Source organism: Schistocerca serialis, unplaced genomic scaffold (assembly GCF_023864345.2).
Source record: "Schistocerca serialis cubense isolate TAMUIC-IGC-003099 unplaced genomic scaffold, iqSchSeri2.2 HiC_scaffold_178, whole genome shotgun sequence".
Lineage (NCBI taxonomy): Eukaryota > Metazoa > Arthropoda > Insecta > Orthoptera > Acrididae > Schistocerca > Schistocerca serialis.
In genome coordinates this window covers 22501-30000 of record NW_026047738.1, presented here as the reverse complement: position 1 = coordinate 30000, position 7500 = coordinate 22501, and positions in this window count along the sequence as shown.

Below are 7500 nucleotides of genomic sequence, written 5' to 3'. Positions count from 1 at the left end.
TTCCCTAATATTGGGCAGCAGTTCATGTGTTCGCCGACCGGTTTCCTCTTTATCCCATTGTTCTTGCCAAAGTTCTTCCCCCCTTCGTTTGATTTCAATTTTGTTCCCCACGTATATCCCCATCAATTCAACTACTTTGTCCCTGTTTCCCTTTTTTATCCAGTACCATGCTGCCTGCTCCCGGATTTTAATGTCGAGCGGGCAGAGCCCCATCAGTACTGTTAGGGCTCCTCCAGGTGTAGTTCTGTATGCTCCCACTGATCTTAGTAACATGCTCCGCTGCACTCTTCTCACAGCCATGGCAGGCATAACCCTCGTGAGTCTGTGGGCCCAGATTCCTGATCCATATCCTACAATTGAAGTCAATATGCTATTATGATATAATTTGATTAGTTCTGGTGGTAGGTGAAATCGCTTGTGTCCAATTGCAATGAGATGATTTAATGTTTCCAAGGATTTTTGTGTAACGGTATCTATGTGTGATGTATATGTCCACCTCTCATCGACGACTACGCCCAGGTATCGCGCTTCATGGCGTCGAAGAACTGGTGAGCCGTCTATCCTCACAGTTGGATTTCTAACTAGTTGTCCTTTTAAGAGTAGATATGTAGATTTTGTTGGAGAAATCTTCATTTTGGACAGGTGGCACCATGTACTTAGGATTGTTATGGCCCTTTCAATTTTCGGCTCTAAGTCTTCGCGGCTACGGCCACCAACCAGCAGGAGGAGGTCGTCCGCGTAGGCTATGCCCTCTAGCACATCGTCGCTGTTCTGAAGGTTGTCCAAAAGAGGTTCCATATTCACATCCCAAAAGAGTGGCCCCAGGACTGACCCCTGTGGACACCCCTTGGTGATCTTTTTGCTTACTCTTCCGCTAGGGGACGATAGCCAGACCTCCCTATTCTCACAATAGCTCCTGAGACAGCCATATAGCGACGCTGGGCACTCCTTCTCTCGCAATCGAGAGAAGAGCGAGGGCCACCACAGGCTGTCAAAGGCGCCACTGATATCCACCATGATGCCGACCACGTATTTGTGCGGGGTAGAGGCGCAGACCTCAGCAGCCAGGGCGATGGCGTCAGACGCCGATCTCCCTGTCCTGAAACCGAATTGTCTGTTACTCATCCCGCACAACACTCGATGTGCTGCCAGTCTGTCTGCCAGCAACCTCTCAAAAAGTTTCCCCAGTGTGTCTAATAGACATATGGGCCTGTAGGATTTGGGTTCTCGTGGATCTTTGTCTCGACTTTTCTTGATAATTACAACTGTAGCCCTTTTCCATATTTGGGGGAATTTCCCGAGCCGCAGACACTCGTTGTACAACCTTGTGAGAGGTGCCACCAATTGGGGAGCCAGGAATTGCACCACCTCTGCGGTGATGCCGTCTGGGCCTGGAGCCTTGCCTCTTTTAAGGGCTTTTATTTGTGTAGCTACTTCTTCCTCGGAGAAGGGATATACCATATTGTTGTTTCGGTATTCCTCTAGATCTTGTCTCCGAATCTGCTGTTGTGCCTCAGAGTCCTCATTTTCGCCATCGTCAGGCAGCAGGACACGGAGGAGGACCTCAGCAGTCTCCTGCCAGGTTTCCGTCATCCTGCCCTGATCCCTGACGGTGGACAACACCATGGGTGACCTGATCTTTTCCCGCACCAACTTATATGGTACACCCCATGGGTCTGTAGCTAGTTGCGTTTGTACATACTTTTCCCAGCTCTGTAGCCTCACGGCTTTGAGCTCTTGCTGGAAGTGCTCCTTGGCCTCTCTATATCTCAGCAGCCAACGTTGCTTTTCTTCCCAGACGACACTTCGCTGGTAGTACCTCCTGGCCCTCCTGACAGACTGGCGCATCTGTCCCAGCTCGGTTGACCATGGTGACGGAGAGGCCGCTACGGCTCTCCTCCTGGTTGGTACAGCGGCCTTTACCGCCCTTACAACTGCTTTCACCAGCTCCTCTGCGTATCCCTCGACATTTTCGTCACCGTCGGGCAATGTCGGTATTTCACACTCCCTTGCCAGGCGATCCCAGTCAGCTCTGTTGTAGTTTAGCTGTGTCTCCCACCCCATGTCCCAGCGGCATTCTTCGTCTCCCAATGAGAATGTGATAAGATTGTGGTCGCTGGTTGTTACCTGGTCCCAGACCATCCAGTTTGTTACTTTGGTGGCGAGATTGGGCGTGACCAATGTAACGTCAATGTTGGTGCCCTCGCCCCCACCTCCTGCGTAGGTGGGCGGGTTTCCTTGCTTATTGGCGACCATTAGCTGTAGCGCCATGATGGTCTCTTCAGCCTTTTCTCCTCGGTCATCTCGTGTGCCGCTGAACCACAGGGGGGACTTGGCATTTATGTCTGCTGTAATGACACATCGACGTCCCCGCAACGCCGTGGTTACTTGTGTAAGCTTGTCAAGGAATTCATCTATTGTCCGGCCGTACTGGAAGTACATGTTTATGATGTATAGTACTCCAGCTGGTGTTTGTAGTTCCACGACGTTGCAGTGATCGTCGGAAAACTGGGAGAGAACTGTGGCTCTTAGCGCTTTGTTGATGATCATTATAGCTGCTCTGGGTTCTGCTCCACTGTGAATGACCTGCCAACTTGCTGCCGCAAATGGGATTCGCCCAGCCAGGGAGTATGGTTCCTGCAAACAGAGCACATCCAGACTCCTCTCCTCCACGACTCTGCGGAGTTCCTGCATGACTAATTTACTGTTATGTGAGTTAATCTGTCCTACGTTTAAATGGGTCTCGTGCATAATATGTTCTTATATGTGATTCGGGCCAGTTCTTATTCCAGTCGTGGGCTATTCTTCCATTTGTTATGACAGATTGACTGTAGAGTTCATCTAGATCAAATTTCTCATTTCGTCTCTCAAATACTTTTTTGATCAGGTCACGCAGGGCTCCAAAGTCGGTGGGGAGATTCATTGTCTTCAGCTGTATTCTGTCGACAGCCTCCATCACCGAGAAGGTGACGTCTCTGCCGTATTCATGACCGACACGTACCACATGCCTCAGGGCTGTGGTGAGGACCGCCGGCTCCTCCAGGCGTGCTAATTGTAGTGCATGTTCTAGGTTGGGGTATACCCTTTTGGGATCTACGCCCAAACCTTTTTGTATACCAGAGTTGGTAGAGGAAAATGTACTGTCTATTACATTGACTTGTATGTCTTGTTTCTCTGGTACGTTCGTCTGTGGTTTTGCCACAGGATGCCCTTTTGGTCGTTCTAGCTCTTTAAGCGACCCTAGTCCCCGTCTTGAGGGAGAGGAAGCACCAATGTAACCACAGGGGTCCGTTTGTACACCAGCATCTTTCGTGTCTACTTTCATGATTCGGATATTGGTAACTCCTTGTAAGAACTCCCTAAATCTGCTGGCCCTTAGTGCATCCCTCGCCCTTTTACTCGGAGACTTTCTCTTAGGCTTCCTGCCGCCTGATATGGACTCAGCCATAATCAGTTCTCGAGATAAGTCTCTGTTCTAGTAACCTATATGTGGGGCAATTTCTTCCTGTGGCATTACAGTTCTTTTTTCCTCGTCTTGTACAAGGGATACATATCCCTGTTTTGCCACACGTTTTCCTGGTGTGATCTTCTGCACCACACCTGGAGCAAGCCGGCTTTCGCTCGCAGTGTTTGTGAACATGATCGAGGTCTCCACAATTATGACACCGGGGAACTACAAGGTAGTCCCTAACGTTTATGGAGTGGAACCCCATGTAGATTCTGCCCATAGTAGTGAGCTTACGCCACATATTCCCCGAAACTTCAGCTACATGGTGTACAACATCGCGCTCTCTGGGTCCAGTTCTAAATCGTAATTTGAACTCTTTTTTGAAATCGTCCAGACTCATGTTCTCAAAATTTTGTTGATTTATTGTCTCATAGATGTCGTTTTCGTTTATTGCAGTGGGTACGTCGTATAGGATTACTAAGGGATTCCGCTTTTTGGGCGGTTCACACTTGACAACCTTTTTGAGTTTTTCATGTTTTAATATTTTGTCCCTGTCCTCTTCAGTCGCAACATCTACTATAACAACGTTTTTTGTTGCCTTTACCTTGTTTATTTTTATTTTGTCTGCTGCAGGATTTATGGTAGTTGTAAATAATTCCTGTACTTTTTTGATATCCTGGCCTGGCAGGGGTCTTAAGAAGACAGCCGTGTCAGGCTTTTTGGATACCTTTTCAATTGTCTCTTTTGTGGATTGTGCTTTGGTGGCCGCTTGTGCGACCACTCCTGCCCACGTTTTGGTGGGCTGTTTCCGTAGTCGTTCATTTTCCTTTTCCAATTCCTCGAGTCGTCCCTCGAGCTTCGCGCTAGCGATAGCCCAGGCGGCGAGCTCCTTCTTAATTGAGAGTACTGCTGTGTTACTAATTTTACCGTTTTTGATACTAGTGTCCAACAATTGATTTATCTTAGTATGCCATTCTGTCACGTTCTCTGCGTTCTGCCCCAGGCCCTCTTCAGGGGTGGGAACAGTAAGTGTCGAACACCTCGAAATAACACTCGACTCACTCGTCTCTTGGTCAGCCATGATTTATTGACGAGTGAAAAAAGTTGGGAGCCCGTCTCTTGCCCCGGACCGGCTCCTCTGGCATGGGGGGGGACTGTTGCAGCTCGCCCACCGACCTCGCCCCTAGGTCAAGGGCACTCCTGAGCTGCAGGGTTCAGCGCGCCGTTGCCAGCGCACTGGTCCCCGTCGAAGGCCTCGTCGTCGACGATTTCACTCGACGCTCCTCGGCAAGTGCACCCCGCACTCCGGAGAGGCGGATGCACCCCTCGCCCTTCGCCGCCTACTAGCCCGAGTTTCCACCTGAAGGCCAAGGACCCACTCCTACTCAGGTGGTGGGTCGGTCCCCCAGTCGTTCGGCGGTCTGGGCCCATCTAACCTAGCCCAGGCGATGTCACCACCTCCTGGGTTTGGCAGAACACGCCCCGGTTACCCAGGGGCGCGGCGAAGCACCCTTGCCGACTCGCGCCGCGATCCCGCGCCGATGAACGAGGTCGCCGGCATGCAGAGCACCTGCTGGTCTGTGCCCTGCGAACAGAAAGGGACTGGTGTTCGGTCCCTCGACACAGCTCCCCCTGTGCCACGCACCCTTCGCTTTCGCATCGGGTTGGGTCGCAGCTCTCCCTTTTGACGCAAGGCAGAATGCCGAGCTTGACGTCTGGCACCACGGGAAGGCGGAAAGAGCTACTTGGGAAGGAGAGGCTGTAAGAGACGCTTCACTTCCCCGAGTGAGGACTGCCGCGGCACGCCCGACTGGAAAGCGATACGCCCCAGTGCGAGCCTCCGTGCCTTACGGCGCGCCGGCAACGGGCGGGCCCGCGCCGAAACGCGCCGTCAAGCGACTGACCTCACGCCAGACTCGGGACTCTGTTTGCATGTATTAGCTCTAGAATTACCACAGTTATCCAAGTAACGTGGGTACGATCTAAGGAACCATAACTGATTTAATGAGCCATTCGCGGTTTCACCTTAATGCGGCTTGTACTGAGACATGCATGGCTTAATCTTTGAGACAAGCATATGACTACTGGCAGGATCAACCAGGGAGCTGCGTCAACTAGAGCTGAGCAGCCGGCCGCCCGGGAGTGTGTCCCGGGGGCCCGCGCGAACACGCAAGCGTCCGCTCAATTATTCTGCAAACAGGAGGAGGCTGAGCTCCCCTGCACAATACACCTCGAAACCCTCTCAGGTCCCGGCGGCGCGCAGCGCCGTCCTAAGTACTTGGTCGGGTTCGAGAGAGGCGCAATCGCCCGGAGTTTGGCGAGTAGACGCTTTAGGTGCGACCACCCGTGCTCCCAACTGAGCTTGCCGCTGCCGACAGAGGCCCGGGAGCGTGCTGTCGTGGCATTGCCGGCGGGAGACAACACGCGCCACCTACGGTGGCCGGCAGCTCCAACGCCAGCGCCACAGAAGGACAAAAGCCCCACTTGGGTGCCGAAGCGAACTCTCCCAGCACAGCGCACGCGCCAACACGTCCGCACAGCTGCGATACAATCCACCTGCGAGAACCGCAGAGGCGACCGAGCAGCAGACGGCGTCGCGGCGCCGAGCGCCGGGCGGCGGCGCATCCTCAGCGCACACAGTCCTCAATCGGACCAGCACACTGCAGATGTCCACCGCGCTTCGCACCGGGCCCGCGAGGACCTACTTTGGCCGCACGGCGCCGCGTGCAGGGTGCGCCGGCGCGCAGCTGCGCCGCCTGCCGCCTCCGTCGGCCGGCGCGCCTGCCACTGGCCGCCCCCACCAGCCGGCTGTAGCGCGTGCGCCCACGCACCGCGCGGCCAGCACGCCGGGAGGCCCCCCCTCACCGGCCGGGGACGGTCCCACCCAGCCACCGCCGCGTATCGCTTCACACCCACATGCCATTCACGTTCGTGGGCATGGTGGGTATCGCTGAAACAACCGGTTGGTAGCTCAACCGATCGTCGCCATCACTGATTCACCTCTAGCGAGAACAACCGCACCACAACGGTTTACCAGTTCTTCATTTGCGTAACGTCACCAGCAAACGTAGACGTCCATCGCCATTTGCAAATTCAACGATTGTTGCATGCCTGTGTCAGGTGTCACGACACACTATGTCTGCCCACATACACGCAACAACATGTGCACGCTTCGCGAACACGTGGAAGGTGGCCCCCGTACGTATGCGATGTCCATTGCGCGAACGACTGTCAACCGGCCTCTGTCGCATGTCGCAGATGTGGAACGCAGTGCACCATGCTATCACGGTGTGTGAGAAGAGACGACTACGTCTGACAACACGCGCCACTACATCAACAGACGGCTCATGCTGATCGCCATCCACGGCATACCATACTTCAATCCAGCTCTTATAGGGAGACGACACGTAGCTGAGTGCACAATATTTGGACCGTATGGTTCGCCGTTGTTGGCGCAGTCGTGGTACGGTCACACATGTACCACGATGTATCATTCAGTACATGAGGACCAATGTGCAGTACAGTGTGTGATTTGGACGTACAACATCAGCGGACAGTTGACACAAGCCGTACCACAACGTAGGCTGTGCTTCGCCATGCGAATGCCAATGAACAACTGCGAAGGGCATTGAGCATGTACGTCCTGCTGCCATCCGCATTACAGTGTATAGCTGCAAGGTGTTTAACATGAAGCGATACTCTGGGGACCGGGCAGTGCGAGTAGCAAACTATATTGCGGGGGTTGCAGTTAGGCAACACTACACTAATTTAACGCGTCGTATGACAATTACAGAGCAGGTTAAGGCCCAACGTGTGTTGGGTTAAGGTACAATATAGGTTAGGTTAAGGTACAATATAGGTTAGGTTACGGTACAATATGGGTTAGGTTAAGGGACAATATGGGTTAGGTTAAGGGACAATATAGGTTAGGTTAAGGGACAATATGGGTTAGGTTAAGGGACAATATGGGTTAGGTTAAGGGACAATATGGGTTAGGTTAAGGGACAATATGGGTTAGGTTAAGGGACAATATAGGTTAGGTTAAGGGACAA